Here is a 17,869-nt window from a genome sequence, read left to right on the forward strand (position 1 = left end):
TACTTAGACAGTCAGTTTAGCTTGCGGAAAAAGAAAGTCTAGCTTTAATTTCATTATAAGGGGAGAGCAATGCTCCCCTTCTTCCTAATAAGTTTCAGGTCTCATCTAAACTGCTTCTTTTCAGTATGAGTAACATTGTCAAATGAATGCATATGTGTTTTTTTTATTGCCAACTTTATTCAAAGCCTTACCTGCAATGAAACTCAAAAGCGTATCTTGAATTAAAGGAACAAAACCACTAGGAGTAAACTGATTTCAACTTTGCCCCACTAAAAAGTCTGCCATTCTATTATCAAATCTAATAGCAAGTTTCGGTTTCCAAATAACTTTACTATTTCCCCCTTGAATTTCAACAGACATATCGCGAAGGGGAGATTTATATTCCATTTCCAGATACAAAGTAAGAATCAGGCAACAATGGTCACTATTTTCACTGCTGACGATCTCTAGCTCATCTGCTCCAATAAAGAGATCCTTCGACAGGAAAATGTAATCTAAGGTCGAACCTATGCCAGATCCCACCCTAGTAAAATTAGGTGGAATATCTCCCTTAATTTTTACCACTAACTAAGGACATGTCCCAGGTTCCCATAAGTTCTTTCCATAGGAGTCCTCTCCCTGGGCCTCAAATTCTCTTGAAATGGTCCTTGGTAATATCTATCTTCTAAACATTTACTATTAAGATCACTCAAAAGAAAACAACTGACGTCTTCATATGAGTATAACTCAAAAATATCCTGTAGTTTTGTCAAAAAATGCATTCAATCACCAGTGGTTAGGTTCAAATACACATTTATATCTCCCACTCGCTCTTTACATTCATCAAAAGAACCACTGCCAAGATATCTCTATCCATAGATGGCACTTTTGCACAAATATGGCCTCCACACGGTCTTCCTGTTAAACCTTTTCTTGCAGGTTCACAAGAACTAGTATAACTCTCTACTATGGAGCATTCAAGTATCCAAGTCTCTTGGAGTGCAATGAATTCACATGAACCCCAGAGATTAAAGGATTTAGCCAGATGTGAGAAACCCTTCATATTCCAGGAGGCTATTTTAAAGTTACTTCCTCATTCTTCCTGGCAGGACTCAACAGTTTTAGTATGTAAAGTATTCAGGACATGCAACCACTCATATGTGACTTCCCTTTTGGGGTCCAATGAATCTGACGCAAACCGGGATGTGTTATCTCTCTGAATTACTTTTACCACGAAGGTCTCCCATACAAAACATTCCATCTCGTTTCTTTCATTATTGGCTACTCCCTCCTGAGAGGTTGACACATAATAACCCTTCTGTTTAAAAGACTGGGTTCTGCCAGAATTACATTGCTAATAAATTCTGGTTTGAAACCACTCCTAACCGAGTCTACTCTCACAGGATCAATAAATTGTACCTGGCTAAAGTCTCCAGATTTGATTAAAGTCAATTTTGAAACTTCCTCAAATAAAGCCAAGACATATTGCCTATTCAACAGGAGAAATTCATAGACTTAAAAAGTCCTTTCAACAAACAAATAATCAAAATTTTCACATATTGGAATATGTTTAGCTGTCACAACATCTGCATAATGATGATGGTAAATCTCACCCTATTTTGGTAACATCAATGTAGTTTTAGAGTGTTTTTTAGGTTTTATAATTTGGGTCCTTGCTTTATTAAGGACCTTTTTCCTACTGTCCTCCAATGATAGAAACCCAGGAGAGCAATGTTCATCCTCTTTACTAGACATCTGCCTAGGATTCACAAGGTATTTAGGTGAAACAGCGTTTCTTTCTACCATTGGAGGGCCTTTTGGAATATAAAGATAGTGTACCATTTATGTCACCATTTGAAGTCACCAGGGTTTTTTTAGGGGTGCATTCACAGGCAAATGGTGTCAAGGATAGACCTGTGCATGTAAACTGTGTAGGCTGTAATCCCACATCAAGATCAATTTTAGGGGCTGAGTTACTGTGGAATTTTCAGTCATGCTCAATATACTTCAGTCAAGACGATTAGGATCTGCCGCACTCAAATCCAATAGCTCTTCCTGTATTTTTACGGGTTTTCGAAAATGGGTGATAGTACTTTTCCCCTTTGGGAAGGAATTCAATTTTGGCTGGTTTTTCTTACACTTTTCTCTCAATAGTAGTCTTTAGGGAATCCTCCCCTTTTTCAACCTCTTGTTCAGAATGCAGAACAACAGTACAAGTGTCATTGACTCTATTATCAGTCTCCCCCCATTGCCAGCCTAGTATGTAGACGGGACTGCCATTTGATTTGGCATAAACATTTCTGTGAGCCCCTAGCGCTTATCTTCATTTTTTTCCGTTTTAAAAAAAAAAAAAAATTGTGAGGGGGTCACCATTCAACCCAATAGTTGAGACTCTGTTGTCGGCTGATCAGTTAGATATGAAAATTGAATTATACAAATAGCATTTTGTGTATTCTTTGTGTAAAATAATTTTATTTTATGTGTTTTATGTCGAATTGCACAACAAAAGAAGTAAATATAAGAATTTATGTTTTTATGCAAAATTATAGTGTGAATGTCTGCTTCTTTAAGCTTAACACTTTTGAAGATAAATCTTAAGCATTGCTAATGAAATTTAGATTCCCCAGTGGGGCGGGGGGTGAGTGATTGAAGAATTTCCACTTATAAATTGAACCTTTGACTGGTATTCAGTCACTATAGGTGTGCTATGGACACAAGTGTCCCACAGACTGTGGGCAATTTTTGAATGTTCATTCTATGTTCAACCCAGTACCAGGGTTGATTGTCTCTCTTACATCTATTACAGTAATTCCATTTCGAAAAGACTATTTACTTGAGGTGTGCTCCCCCATCATCTTTGGTTTTTTTGAGACTGATCAGCCACCCTTTCTTTTTCCAAAGGCAGACTACTATTAACAACATCATCCCCCTGATTTCCAAACGTGCTTGAGTATTATGGAGCACTTCAGTAATGTGGCCATGCTTTCCCTCAGAGACCTGAGTTGCTGTATTTCTCACAAAAGTAGCTCCAGGCAAATTCAGATCTACCTGGGATTCTCTAGTAACATCATTAACAGGGGGAGGTGGGAGTAAGTTATTTAGTCTAGTTGTGGCCAAGATAAAACCTTCAAAAGTGCACATTTTAGCCATTAAGTCTTTCAGAATTTGTCTTATATCTCGAATCTCAAATTGAACCAAATCATGACCCCTACACATTCATGACAAAAGACGAGAGAGGATGGGAAACGAGACAACATCTAGTACTTTTTCTCTCGAAGTTATCGAAGCTTGGAAATTCTGGTGACATTTAGTCAAATCCACAGGTTTGGGAATCTCTTCAATCCTAGTAGACGAGTGGAGAAGTTGTATACTATCACTTGAAAAGTCTATTTCAGATTGAATCTTACTCTCTGGGATTTGGGAATGATTGCCACCTAATTTAGGGGTTCTATAGAGGCACACCTCATCCCTTCTATCCCAAACAGGGGACACGACCCTTTCAGGACCCATGGAGAGTTGCACCCGTTTCACTAACTTATGAGAAATTGTTGGTCCCAACATGGAGACGTCAGCTATTAAACCTATATGTGAACAGTTAATCATGTATTTCAAATCTAAATGTTCCAAGGAGCACAACACTCCAGAGAGGTTAGATGTAACAATATCCCTTTTTTGGTACATAGAGTCAGAAAGCTATTTAGTTGACTCTTCTTCACGGGAGAGTGCAACGTTGTTTCAACTTCTTTCCTCTTCCCTGCCACAGCTTCAGCAAATGTTGGTAAATTAGGCTGATTCTCCCATGTCTTTATTGTCACAACAGTATTATCCAAGTTAAGATATCCCTCGTTACTTTTTAGGAGCAGGGTTTTTCTTATCAGTCAGACATTTGATATCAAATCAGGTGGATCAATGGGCGGAAAGGTCAATCTTTGACAAGGCATGCCTGATGACAAAGAATAAGCCATACTATTTAAGAATGGTTTTTGTCCAGACAAGTGGAAATGATAAAAAAAGTTTCAATAAACGAATGAGGAGCGGGGAACTCACCCACCGGTAGTAGCCAGCAAGAAGATCTTCAAGGAGCTCACTTCTATCCACTGCTAATCACAAATTTCAGGGGCACAGAGCTCAAAGAATATACTTGAAGTTGCTCCACTGCCACTGTATTCCAATGAATTCCGTGGCTTACCGGAGTGATTCTTTTCCCCCCAGGAGGCAATATAAGGGAGTGCGCAGTACTGCAAGCCACAAACACCAGACACTCAGAACACACTCAGCAGCACTCTGCTCGGGAGTTAGGTATTTGAAGAAACTGTCCGTATCCCAGCACTGAAAGGGTAAAAAGATTTGCATTGGTAAGACAGACTTCCTGGCTCCTGGTTTCCAACAAACACTGAGAACACACGCTTACATTTTTTTCCACCTTAAATCTTATGATTTTTTCCAACTCAGAAGATTTCAGTATATCAGTTATATTACATCAATAGCCTTACCATCACTGTTCCAAACAAACTTATTCTGTGATCTCTTGCTCGATCAAAATATCACAATTTTAGCGTTTTTGTGATTGATGACAGCGCCATTTTCTAGAGAGTATTTATGTAAAGCATCTAAATTCTGTTGCAATTCGATGGGTGCTCTATCCAGTAGGATAGTGCTATTGGGGTAGGCGAGCCATGACACATGCTGGCTCCCTACTCAGGGAGGAAAAGTGTAACATTTATGTAGTTCATCTTCCAAATCAGCCACATAGAGATTACACAAGATTGGCGCTAAGGGACAGCCTTATATCAGTCCATGGTTATTCTTTATACTCTTACTTAGCAGCCATTCTTGGTTTATTCTCAACTATTTAAGGACATGCAATATTACCGGTTGGAGGTTCCACCTTTTTAATTTGGACATAATGCCTGATGAATAACTGTGTCGAACATTGATTTATAGTCAATAAAGCAGATGTAAGGTCCTCCCTCCTTATTCTTCAATAAAACAAACAAACTTGTTTACATACTTTTTATGTAGAAAAGAAAAAACAGAAATGGAGTCTTACAATGCCTCATATATGTAGATTGATTGCATGTATTGCTTGCTTTCATTGTTCAGTTAGAGCTGGTTACAGATGACAGGGGGGCCATTAGCAGGTCATTAATTATGCCAGGAGTGAAGTTTACAATTTTTACTGACATGTGGAAATCTGTGGAAAATTGGCCTTATATGCCTTTACAGCCTTTTGGTCTACAACTCAAAGCAGTCTGAGCCAACATAGCGAATAGTGAGGGACCATGGGAGTCTTATTCCAAAACATCTGAAGATATATATACATATATTTCTATTTATATACAGGGAGAACAATGCTCTTTTGATCACAAAAGAACGTACAATAGATAAGAAATATGATTTGACGGGAAGCAGTGAACTTCTTACAATGGGGTGAGTTTGAGTGACATTCTGAACATGTTGTGGAGGGGAGTAAATGGAACAGTAACCAGGGATAAAACCTAAGTGGACATACATAAACGACAACCAACATTAGACATTTTTTCGCTGCAGGCAGATGAGAGGTAGGCTAAGAGGGTCACTTGGAGGTGAGGACATAGGCTTTTAGTTTGGTTTTGAACAAAGTGGTGTGGACCGTTTCTGGGATGTCCGGGAGAAGAGAATTTCATGCAAGTGGAGCAACAATAGAGAAAGAAGGGAAGCACTCGGAAGCACAGGAAGGGCGAGGAGCCATAAGGGTAGTTGAGGAGGCAGAGCAGCGATTATGAGAAGACTTGTAGAGTTGGATAGTGGAGGATAGATACACTGGTGCCTTACAGTGGATAGATTTGTGAACAAGGAGAAGACATTTAAATCGGATCTGTTTTGCATCTTCAGCCATCCAGCTTGGTGACAGTACGAGCAAGTAGGTGTGAAGTGAGTTCAAAGAGAGTCCTGGTAGCGAAGTTAATGATCTTGCTGAGAGGACAGAAAACATAGTTGGGGGTTTGGGATTGTTTTACAGAGGTAAAAACGATCACGACGGAATTGACCTTAGTCGATTGCACCGCAAAGATGTTTTTAACTCGGTAAAAAAAAAAACATGTCCCCCTAAACAGCCCGTAGACCCACAACCGCCCCCCATGTACTCCATCCGTCAGGGCTGCCACCTCGCTTGTACCCTGCAGCATCAGTTATGTCCCTCTAACACGGGTCACAGCTGATGCTGCAGGGTCCCTTTTTATTTTTTATTCACTTTGTTTGGGGTCCCTCGGTTTCAATGTCGAGGAAGTGGGAGACACCCCGCAACCCCCAAAGCCAAAAATACAAAACATGGGGAGCAAGGGAAACCCATGCAACTCCCGTTCCGCATGTTTGGTATTATTAGCTTTGAATTAATGGTACTGGCCGAATTCGGTCAAATTAAGCATTCGAGCATTTGTTTTTAAACAATTTGGGAGAAACGTAGTTGGGGGGACCATAGAGTATGTTGGCACAGTAGTCCAGTTTGGAGAAGTCAAGAGTGGTAAATAGATGCTTGGCACTGTTAAAAGGAAGGAGGTACCTGATTTTCCTAATACTTAGGAGGTTGAGGTGAGCTGCTGTTCCAGTTTTGGAGATGAAAGGTGTGAGATGGGTCATATATGACACTGATGTTTGTAGCTGAAGAAGAGTAGAGGAGAGTGTCAGGTGGGAACTGGAAAAGCAGAGGAAGAGTTGAGAGAAAGCTTATGGCAGGGAAGAAGAGCACCTCTGTTTTGGGAGAGTTTAACATCAGAGAGTGTGAAGACATAGAATATTTAATGGCAGAGAGACATTTTGATAGAGAGATCAGAGGAGAGTTCAGGAAAAGGCAAGAAGATCTGGGTGTTGTCCACAAAGAGTTGGCATGAGAACCCAAAGGAGAAGATTAGTGCCCCAATAGCAGAGGTGAAGAGTGTGAAGAGGAGCAAATCCAAGACAGAGCCTTGTGGAACATCAACAGTTACATGAGTGAGAGTTGTTGTTGCTCCAGGAGATAAAGGGCCTCATTCCAAGATTGGAGGTAGCCATTGTCCTATTAGCACCATAGCTGCCTCCAATACCGGGTCCGTGTCCGGTCTGGTTGAATGGGGGTTACCAGGACATTCCGACCTGTGCGGACCCGGTAAGTCCCTATTGAACCAACCATTCCCCATTCCCATTTGAGCCCCTATAGGGCTCAATGGGAATGGGGAAGGCACTAATTACGGGCCCGCAAATAGCAGGCCCGTAATTAGCGCCCTGGTCCCTTAGAGGGACCCGTAAAGGACGCGTGGTCAGACCACACATTCTTTGCGGTTCCCGCTAAGGGACCTCGGAATTGGGTGGTAAGGGTTTATTGGCACCAGTCTCCTTACCGGTACCCGGTAACCCTTACCGCCCAACTCAGAATGACCCCCAAAGTCTTGGTGAGTTGCAAGGTAGGATTCAAACCGGGCAAGAGCTTGATTGTGAATCCCAAGAAGAAAGAGATTATTAAGGAGATCAGAGTGAATGAAAGTGTCAAAGGCAGCAGAGAGGTCAAGGAGAATTAGGATAGATAATAGGTTGGAGTGCTTAGCAGAAGTGATGAAGTTGGAGACATTCATGAGAACAGTTTCTGTGGAGTAACAGGGGGGAAACCTGCTTTTAGGGGGTCTTAGCGGTTGTGGATGCCTAAGAAATTGTTAAAGGATAGTTCCGGGACTTTTTTTTTATTGTCCCTACGGTTCGGCCATGTGTTTTTAAGCATAAATCGGTAGATCGTAGAAAACTTTCCTATGGACCTTACCCGACTTTTCGTCCATTAACGCACTCGAAATCGGCGGCCATTTTCTGATAATCCTATCATTTCCCCCCATCGCCCTGGCTCACCTGCTTTTGCGGCACTAAATCAAATCCCCGCCCCTGAAACAGACTTTATCAAAACATTCATATTCTCCGCCTCTATCCGTGACGTGACTGTGCTGCGTAGGCAAAAGCGCCCAGGCGTCTTCTACGCGACTCCACACAGAACTCGGAAACCAACACAGATCAGCTCACAACACAGCGCGCCACAATTCGGAATGTGAAACTGTACTTTTAAATCAAACCGCAAGATTGTAAATTTGGTAAAGTATATTTATTTGACATCAAATGTTTAGAGAATATTCAGCGATTTGCATTTTTATTTGCTCACGTTCCAAAAAGTTCGTTTTGAGGCACGCGATGTTCCTTTGCTGTACACAGGGTCTTAGATCATCTCACAATACAGCGCCACAATTCGGAATATGAAACTGTGGTTTAAAAGCAAACGGCAAGATTGTACATTTGGCAAAGTACATTTATTGGACATCAAAGGTTTATAGAATATTCAGCGATTTGCATTTTTCTTTGCTGTCGATCCAAAATAGTTCGTCTTGAGGCAAGCGATGTTCGTGTGCAGTACACAGGGTGTTGGTTTACGATAAAATAAGCTCTTCGGTCGCACTGATAATCGCATGGCTGTTCCAACAACGAGGCACTAGGCCACCACATATGCTGTGGTGGTTGTGGGCAGGGCCTATAGTCTTGGGTGCATGGACAAGATCAAATTTATAGGCAGCAAAGTTGAAACTGTTCTAAGAACACTTGTGATGTCCGCGGACATTAAAAGTGTCCATATGGCATAGTTAAAATGTTTGACTCTATGGGTGTGATATGCTGCGGTGGTTGTGGCCAGGGAAAAGAGTCTTTGGAGCATGGCCATATGGCCATGCACCCAAGACTCTATGCCCTGGCCACAACCACCGCAGCATATCACACCCATAGTGGCTTATAACTTTTGGATCCAAGAACAAATTTATAAGCAACGAAGTTATAAGCCACTATGGGTGTGATATGCTGTGGTGGTTGTGGGCAGGGTCTATAGTCTTGGGTGCATGGACAAGATCAAATTTATAGGCAGCAAAGTTATAAGTCACTATGGGTGTGATTTGCTGTGATGGTTGTACTTAATATAATATACTTACTGTTTGGTTTAGTAACTGGAGTACATGTATTTCTTGTTTATTTCTGTGATAAAAGAAAAGATCATGTTAGTATTGGTATTTTGTAACAACTTATAACATTGAATAATAAACATGTTTTTTTTTACCCTCATATTTAGTAGATTACAAACCAGTGTACTGTGCAATTTGCTCAGTTTCTGTGTTTGTTGCTAAAATCATTGGGTCTGTGGGAGAAAAAAAAAATCCATTTTGTTATGCTACAGTCTATATGTTTGTTTGTTTGCAGTGTTCACTTGTTGTTTCTGTCTAATGCTCTATATATTGGCTTGTTGCAGATTTCTGGAGCAGTTAGATACCTGTTGACATATTCTAACAGTATATTTTTTGTTATAATGAAGTGGTATTGATTTATCTATTTGGAGATTGTAAAATTCTGGGTTAGTTAGATACCATTTGGCGTATTCTAACTGTCTATTTTTTGTTATAATGTAATGGTATTGATTTATCTGTTTGATTATTGAAAATCTTGGGGTAGTTAGATACCAGTTGGCATATTCTGTTTATTTTTTTTATATAATTTATTGGTATTAATGTATCTGTTTAGTTGTTGTAGAATCTTGGGGCAGTTATATATCTGTTGGCATATTGTAACAGTTTATAGTTTTCTAATAGAAGTTTAGTTAATGTTTAAGTACAGTTTAGTTAATACATTTTGGGTTTATGAAATTATAATGAAGTGGTATTGATTTATCTGTTTGGATATTGTAAAATTTTGGGGTAGTTAGATACCATTTGGCGCGTTCTAACTGTCTATTTTTTGTTATAATGTAGTGGTATTGATTTATCTGTTTGGTTATTGAAAATCTTGGGGTAGTTAGATACCAGTTGGCATATTCTAATTGTTTATTTTTTATATAATTTAGTGGTATTCATGTATCTGTTTAGTTGTTGTAGAATCTTGAGGCAGTTATATAGCTGTTGGCATATTGTAACAGTTTATAGTTTTCTAATAAAAGTTTAGTTAATGTTTAAGTACAGTTTAGTTAATACATTTTGGTTTTAAGAAGATTCTATAAGCGTTTGTAAAATTTGCAGGTAATCTCTGCTTTAGAGTAATGGTACTATCATTACATTCAAACCATCCACAATTCTTTTTTATATATGCAGTATAGTGACCTGCATTGGGTGTGGCTCCTGTGTGGTAGATTATACCTATTGTTGTGAAGGTTTTCTTAGCAAGTGGTACTTGACCATGTGTGAATCCAGTCAGCTTGGTACCATCTGCATTGTAACGTAGAAGCATTAGTATTATGTATTTACTATGTGTTTGTATTAGTAAGGTGGAGCGATTATCCAAATTGCAGGTAGTACATAATCTACCATGGTTTGCATTTTGTACAAGTTGCTGGAATGGAACAGATTCACAATTAGGTATTGATACATACACAAACCGCTCATTGGGGATTTGTTCTTGTGTCACATTGTTGCACAGAGTGCATGTATGTTTCCACATGTATGAAATCTGGAGGATTTCATTAATATGTATGTTTTTGTTTTCCAGTACTTGTAGTAAGTACATTAGAAATTCTTGTGGATCTTCCTGTGAGTTTATAGTGAATTTCACCATTCCAGCACAGTAGTCCAACTGTTGTCTTATTCCATAAACACTATACGTGTTGTCAGGATTGTTTGTTGCGTTTCTATGAAGTACTAACATTTACAAACACAATTGGTCTGTACTGTGTAAGTAAATGTTGTCAACTATTGGTGGTAATTGAATTTGAATATTCATTGCTACATTTGCATAGCAACTTACACCATTTACATTTGAAAGTTTAAATGGACCAGGTAGTTCTGTATCTGAGTGCTTTTTTGGAGCTTGCCTTCCTTCTTTGAAGAAGTACCTGGTTTCCTTTCCCTAATAGGTTCTTTTTTGATTGTGGTACTTGATGAAGTATTAGTTTCTCTTAATCTCTTTGGAGGATTTGCAGTGACGTCCTGTTGCATTTCTGTTTGATTTAGTTTTCTTTTAGAACATTTTACTTTTTGTGGAATAGGATATGTTTTTAGATGGGGGTGTATAGTGAACAAAGTCTATTGTATTCTGAAATGCAAGGAATATCAGCGTTTACTTTACTTGCATCAAAGTTGATTAGAAATAGACCGTCAAGTGTACGTAAGCGTGATAGTGCTACGTAGCTCATGCCTTCTTTAAAGACTGTGTTACCAATGTCTATCAATGCTTTGTCTAGGGTAAAACCTTGAGATTTATGAATGGTGACTGCGTATGCAAGAGTTAGAGACAATTGTTCTCTTCGTACGTACATGTCTTTGAGGAGAAGGAATCGAGCTGTTGAGCGTCCTATCTTTTTCACTTCTGAAAGTTTGTCAAAGAGAATATTGACAAACGGAATGTTGTTGTCATGTGGGTATGTTTGAAAGCCCACAACTGTACCCTGTGCTCCATTAACTAGTCCTTGATCCACGTTAAGGTTACGTTTAAGCATTACTCTGCAATTTAAGGATAATTTTAATATTTTTTCCAATCCAGCTGTGTTGGAGATTGAATTTTCTAAACTATTTAGTCTTGTTGTGGCTTGTTCACACATGGGTAGTGTCATACCATGTATGTCTAGTTTGTCTGTGGCGCTAATTTCAATTATTGATTGCATTTCTTTTTTTAACATTGTTTCATTGAATTTGAAACAGCTTGCAAGAGTTGGCATTAAGGCCATACGATTGACATTTTTGTGGGCTAATTGTTCCATAACATCCGTAGCACATGCATTATGGCCATAAAGTGCATGAATGTGCCGGGTTTTCAATATTGCTTGTGCTTCTTGAGATAATATACAAACTTTTTTTTTAAGATGTTAGCATAAGTGAGATCTGCAGATTGCCGCATGTTTTCTGTTAATTCTCTGTATTGGAAATGTTGCCAAAGGTTGACATTTCCAATGCTGTCAACAGTTTTACGGCCGAGTTTGTGTCCTAAGGTTTTAGAAATAGGCTCACCTTTCACTGGTGTCAATTGAAGAAGATCTCCGAAAACAATAATGTGTTTTAATCCAAAGAGCTCTTCGTAGTTTGTTTTGAGTATTTCTTGTAATCTGAGGTGAATCAAGGCCAACATTAGGTTGGAGACCATGCTCACTCCATCTATTAGTAGCATTTTCATTTGTTTTAATAGTCTGCATAGTTCCATTGCAGCTTCTGTAATAGTCTAATTTGTTTTGGTGTTCTACTGGCAGGAGTAGTAATCAGTGTAAAGTGACACCGCCTATGTTGTAGGCAGCTAAACCTGTGGGGGCACTGACAACATCAATTGTTCAAGAAATTTACTGATGATTTTGATTAAGAACCAGCTTCACCACTGATTTACAGTAGTATAGGTTTGTAATTTTGGCAGGTGCATTCTTTGTTTTCATGTTGTACACCATGTGCATTTTCTTTTGTTACTTCTTCAAAAATGCTATGTTGTTCATTGTTTAGTTTTGATTGTAGTATAGTTAAGTCTTCTTTATCTTCATACTGACACATGGTGTTTTCTACTTCTGTCATAGTTAATTCTGCCTCATTTGTTATTAGTGGCTCTCCCAGTGGTTCTTGGCTTCCTGTTACAGAAGGTTTACTACTGTCAGAAGTGTCTTTGTATCGTTGGGCCTGCAGTTCTTCTTCGTGTTGCTGTTCATTGTGCAACATTGTTTTGTACTGTGTAAAGTTTACATCAGTTATAGTGCTTTCATTTGCTTTGAAAGCGTCTTCATAGGAGTCATAGTTATCTAGTATTTCTTCTTCTTTTCTCCATGGTTTAAAGAGTTGTAGCAGGGACATTTAATATAGTTCTTTATGTTGAGGAGTCTTTAATGACAATTTGATATGATTAATTAAATTTGGTTTGGTGAGTTTTATTAAGCTGCCTTCACAATTTGTCACTCTGTATCTACCCTTTTTTTAATATTATTTTTGTATGTGAAGTTTTGGGCTATGTGGTATAGACACATGGTTTCCAAAGTCGTACTTCTGTTTGGGTAGTATGTGTCCAGCAAATTGTTTTTTAAAATGTCTTGGCTGTTGGGATCATATTTGGCTATTGTTTCTATATCTTCGTATGATTTTAGAACTCTTTTTCTAGATTTAGCAGGACCAAGACTAAGCCATACTATATTTTCAGATTTTCCATACAAAGCAGTACCAGTTAAACAATCTGCTGCTTCATAGGAGCCACATTCTCTATGGGAGAGCATTTTTATGCCCAAGCTGTATAATTTTTGAGACAGTGTTTTGTCTGATGACAGGTCATTCAAGAGGTCTTGTAGCTCTGTTTTTTCTGCTTTGGTTAAGTATGCTGTAACATATCGTGCAACTGCATTGGAATTGTCTGCAATGTACTGCACATCTATGTTTGCATTCCATAAGTGGGCAATGATTGCATTGTAATCATTGCCCATTTAGTGTTAAAGGTAAATCATTTAGGTGATTTACCTTTAACTCTATGTCTAACTGAAGACATGAAGTTGTTCACTTGACCTGTTTTTGTAACCGGTCTAGGGAAACCAAAGCGGCAATTGGTGTAGTATTTCCTTTTGTTTTTGTATTTGTGATGACAATATTTGCCACATTTGTGTCTTTGAAATTGTAAAATGTGTGCTTGAAGATCACTATTTGTTGCTTGTGATGGAATTTGACAAGTGACATATTTTTCAATAAACTGTAAAACAGTGGCGTCACTGTCTTGACCAAATTTAGGAACATCTTTAATCCATAAAAGCATGTCGATATGTGGTGCTCCTCTGGCTTGGTATTCTTTTCTCCAAAATAAGTGTTGCACTTCTCCAAGGGGAGGAGCAGTTTTATTACAAATAAAGTGTAGCATAGCAATGATGCGATGGTGAAAATATCTTGAAACATTAACAGAATCTAGAGAACAAAGTTCTCCAGGGGTTAGTATATCTATGTTTGTTTTGTTTTTGTTTGATATGCGTAGGAAATCATGTAAATCTTCCCATGCATATTCTGCACATCTTAATGTAACAAACCAAGTGGGTGGGCCAACGTTCCTTATCATACAACGTACATCTCTGTGACGTTGAAACCAGTATTCTTTAGTACCACACATATTTGCTAATAGATTTGTAATATTTGATTGTAAAACCTCATCTTTTTGGTGCACTTTTTGTAATAATTGTGTAGCTGACATATTTTGAAAGTGGGATCCTGATTTTAATGTGTGTGCAACTCCGTAACATAAAGTTGCTAGTTCACTTTCAAAGAGTAGGTGGAATATGTATTCCACATTTTGTCTAAATCTGGGATCTTCAGAATACATCCGTAATGAGCGATATTCTGATGCTGTTATTTGAATAGGTCTATCATCGTACCTTCTTCCTTTGCCAGTAGGAAAATGTAGAGGAAAAGCATGTGCTTCTATACTTTTTTCCCATATGCTGATTGGTGATCCTTTTGTTTGACGCATTTGGTACGTTTCTAGTGCATCTTCTACGGTATCATTAGAATGGAATGGGTGAATTGTATAATGGTCTAAAGTATTGGATATTGTAGCAGGATCTAGGAGCTCAAATGGACCAGCTTCTTGTGTTTCTTGAATTATTTTAGTGGTATCCTTCAAGTTTTCTTCAATATTAATTTCTTTGTAGTATTCATTATTGTCTTTTAGATATTGAAAAGCTCGTCTATCTTTATGTAAATCTACCAGTTGTTGCTAAATTTTGTTGTCTTTTGTAGGTACACCATTTACTAAGATAATTAAAGATTGCTCCATTGGACCTTGCACTCCTAGAGTGGGCACATTTTCTTTTAGATCTAATGGTAAATACAATACTTTTCCACAAATACCTTTCACCAATTCAGAGGGAGATAATTTTGCTGTTTTTGGTTGAAGGCGTATTATTGCTTGAAAGGGGTGCACTGTTTGAATTATGATGCTCTCATATAAATTGAGTTGTTGTAGGGGTTTTGGTAGTGGGAATAATTCCAAATTATTTGTGATAGCACGTGAAGAAGTTTGGTTGTTGCCAAGTTTTGTAGTGCAGTAACTGCAAAGTATTAAGGGGTCAGTTATTTCATATTTGTTTTCTGCTACAAGGTAGAGAGCTAATTCAAACCATTTAGAATCTTCATTGTCTTCTATTTTATATGTTAGGTCTACAGTTTTTGTGTTACTTTTATCGACAGTACTACGGCAACATACACACACATGGTTTGGTACTTCAGCAGATGTACTTTTAAATTTCAGTATTTCTTTTTTTGTATGTGTGCAGTAGAAGGTTGCCATGTATAGAATTGTTGGTAATTTGCTTTAAAGCTATTTCATTCTGTAAGTGGCTTTCACTTGCAAAATATTTTTTCTGGTTATAGTTGATTTCTTCTAGTAGGTCTTTTGCTGTACCATGTAGAAGAATGCTATTTAAATTGGCTAGTGCTAAAGCAGGACTTTTAGCATAGTACAGTTTATAGACTAGTTTTCTTATAGTTGAATGATGTGTTGATATCATTTTGATATAATGGAAGGTGGTTTTGCAAGTAGGTCCTGAAATGCAGGCCAATGAATGTCCTTGTAGTCCTGTGTACTTGCACACTGGACAGGTATCCATATTTTGCAGTAGTTTAATTTTCATTTTGTCTTTGCCTTTCACATATTGATTGAGGAATTGGCATAAAGACTTGAAAGATTCTTTGGGAATGTTGCACATTGACGTGCATGGCCATTTGTATACTAGATGTTCTGATTCAGTTGAATGGAGAGGTAATTCTAAGTTTTCTTGGGATATTTTTGTAAGCAGTATTTTTTGTTCCATTATGGTATTATTAACTTTTTCATAACCGCGTCCACTGCTATGTATGGCAATTGTATGTGTTTGCTTTTGTTTGTATGCTCCTTCATTAAAGTATGGTTCTGTGCTCGTAGTGTGACTCCATTCACCTCCACAGATACTTAAGAAGTTATTTCTGTTGACATTTCGTTTATTGAGAAGTCTTTTTTGTAATTTAGTCATTAGTTTTGTTAGTGGTTTCATTTTGTTTAACACTAAAATAAATAACTTTCTTTTGAGAAGGATTGCACTGTCTATCAACGCTTCTAAGATTAATTTCCTGCGATATGCTTTAAGGGTTGAGTTTGATTTCTCTCCTGTTTTTATAAGATTTTGCAGGACTTTGTGACAGAACATTTTTGCTAAAATACTTTTTTTTGGTATGCTTAGTTTGCACTATATCAAGATTTATAGGAGCAGTTTTATCTGTAGTGGTAGCTGATTTTTTGTTAATTGTTTTGTGGTTTGTTTTACATTTTGATAGAGGAGGCAAAGTTTCTGTACTTGAAGCTTGTTTTATTTCGCTAAATGACTGTATTAGCTGTTTTGTTTTAACTTTTTTTACAAATTCTGTTAGAGATGGATGCTTGTTTTGGACACTTCTATTTTCACTTGCTCTGTTTCTGCGTTGCTTTCTACGGACTTGATTTTTGGTAGGCATTCTTTAGGGTCTGTTGAAAAAAATAAAGAAGGTATGGGTTGGGGTGTTCTTAATGTATGTGTGCTGTTTGCATGAGTGTGTGAGTAAGATAATAAAGATGTATGTAATGGTGTGTGATTGTACATTGGGCAACTACAACTAGTTGGGATGGCTATTCTTGAATTTATGTGCTACTAAACTGGGGTTCAGATGATAGTAGAAAGTAAGCTGGTGGTGTGGAGAAGTAGAAATAGTAGATCTAATGGTATACAATTAAAATAGTTGTTTGTTCTATAGTATCAAAATTCTAGGGGTTGAGTTGGGTTATTTGTGTGTCGAAAACTAAGAAATTGTGCGTCATTCTGCCTGTAAATCTCTGTTTAAGAAATGGGGATTTGTAGACAGAATGGTCACAATCTCTATTTTTAGACACAGCAGAAATAGCATGAATTAACCTTACAGTGTGTTTGAATAATAGTACAAATAATATGGTGGTATTCAACTTACTTTTTTTCTGAAATGAGCAGGTTTCTTCTTAGTTGTTCTTTGTACTTCAAATTCGGTTGCTTCTTTTCAGGAGAATGGTCTTCACTGCAATTGTAAAGGAAACAAATAAGGGATTTTGTTTGTATATAGCATTGTTTTTAATTTAGACATTGATTTTTTTAATTGACATTGATCCTCAGCGCCTTCCTCAAAATCATGAAAATTATCTTATTCACACAAGATGCGTTGCACCAGTTGAATACATATCATATGTTCTTAATGCATACATTGTATTGTAATGACTAACTGTACCAACCAAAATATCATTTGTATGCCTTTTGGAAATCATAATGTACCACTGAATACCACTATTTCTGTAACTAAGCTCTTGTAAGTAACAGCGCCTCAATGCCATGGGCTGCTTGCGCAGTATATAAATATAAGTAAATAAATGTTTGTATATTTTTGTACAAGAATTGTTGTTTGGTTTTTGAACATACTGTATGCATGCAATTTTGTTTGAGTATGTTAACTCTTCATATTATACTTTAAATATGTTAGTTCAACATGCTTTGAAAATGTGTGTGTAAAAAGAAATTAAATAGCAGATAGGTTTGGAAGTGACAGTTGATTTTAGTAGATGGAAAAAATGACAGTAAATTCACTTTTATAGATTATACAAACTAAAAGTCAGTTAATCTGTTTATATGAATCTATACAAATTGTACATGTACTATATAGAAAATATGCATACCTGTAATTTGTGTTCATGCATATGGATATGCATGCAGCTGCAAGTAGAAATCTTGGAGACTTGTACAGTATTTCTGGTAGAAGGTGCTTTCCAATGATATGACACTTGTACTCAGAGAGATTAACAGTACATTTAAAGCGCTGATCTATGATAATGCAGTTAGATGTAGAGGTCTTGGATGTGACTGGTGGATGTTCATGTGACTTCTTATCTATATCCGATGAGGGAATGG

Source organism: Ambystoma mexicanum, chromosome 6q (assembly GCF_040938575.1).
Source record: "Ambystoma mexicanum isolate Mex_15411 chromosome 6q, UKY_AmexF1_1, whole genome shotgun sequence".
In the NCBI taxonomy this organism is placed as follows: domain Eukaryota; kingdom Metazoa; phylum Chordata; class Amphibia; order Caudata; family Ambystomatidae; genus Ambystoma; species Ambystoma mexicanum.